At 51.3% G+C, this 1,270-nt stretch overlaps 1 pseudogene; it reads left to right on the forward strand.

The window, feature by feature from the left end:
• The first annotated feature begins 261 nt into the window (after positions 1-261).
• On the forward strand, positions 262-817 carry LOC112611685 (annotated as a pseudogene).
• The last annotated feature ends 453 nt before the right edge of the window (positions 818-1,270 follow it).

Below are 1,270 nucleotides of genomic sequence, written 5' to 3' on the forward strand. Positions count from 1 at the left end.
TGAGAAGGCGGTGTCTGGTTTACACAGGCCACAGAGGATTGGCTGGACCAGGTGTGTCGTTGACACAGCACTGGAAGAAGCCGCTCAACTCATCCTTTTATTATGCAAATCATTTATGCAAATGGAGTCTCCACCTAGGGGCACCACGTTGCCGGCTTTTTTACTGCACATGTGACGACAAAGAAAAGGAAAGGGGGAAAAGAAGTTCCAGGGCCCGCGCTGGGAGAGGGGTGGGGGGACCAGGGGAAGACTCAGGGTGCGATGGCGGCGCAAATTCCAGTTGTGGCACCACTTCCACGCCCGGAACAGTCCGAACAGCAAGAAGAGGCCGGCCAGCCCGTCCCACGCCGGCAGCAGCCAGAAAGCAGAAAGCAGTGTCCGCCTCCAGCTTTGTGCAGGGTGTCAGCACGGAAGCCAGGAGTGAGAATAAAGTGGTGCCCTCTGAGTTTAGCACAGGACCTGTGGAAAAAGCTGCCAAACCTTTGCCATTTAAGGATCCCAACTTTGTGCACTCTGGCCACGGTGGCGCAGTAGCTGCCAAGAACACGACCTGGAAGAACCTGAAACAAATCCTCGCTTCCCAAAGGGCACTGCCGTGGCAACTGAACGATCCCAACTACTTCAGTACTGATGCTCCTCCACCCTTCAAGCCAGCTAAGAAGTATTCTGATGTTCCGGGTCTGCTTGCCAACCGCACAGACCCCCAGAGCAAACTGCGGCTCGGCACCGTTGAAGAGTTTTCCTACATTCGGAGGCTGCCCTCTGACCGGCCACCGGCCACCTGGCCCTGAGGAAGGCCTCGAGCATCCTTCCCTGAGCCCGAGAAAGGGAGATGAAGTGGAAAGCTGTTTCAAAAACAGACTCTGGACTCGTGAATTTGTTTCACGGAAACAAACTCGTTCTGCTGTCAATCTGAAAATGCCAGTGCCGTGCCTTGGAAAGAACGTTTGGCTTTAATTTAAGGGTTTTTTTGAGTGTGTTTTCCCTGCAAGTGTCATATTTCCCGCTGAATTAAATTATACGTCAGTTGTTGCCTCAAGGTGTTTGACAAGAAAATACAATAAAACTATTCATTTAAAAAAAAGAAAAAAGAAAAGGGAAGGGGAACTTGCATGTTGAACATACCTGGCTTCCAGCTATCCCTTTTCTATTGGCACAGCTGCCAGCATTCGCCTGTGCAGGCTTCCAGCTGGCTTCTCCATGTCTGCAGCTCGATTTTACAGGCTGCTCTTTGTTGGAAAAGAAATAATTTGGGGGCTGCTTTGTGTTA

The sequence above is a fragment of the Theropithecus gelada genome, chromosome 18 (genome assembly GCF_003255815.1).
Source record: "Theropithecus gelada isolate Dixy chromosome 18, Tgel_1.0, whole genome shotgun sequence".
NCBI lineage: Eukaryota > Metazoa > Chordata > Mammalia > Primates > Cercopithecidae > Theropithecus > Theropithecus gelada.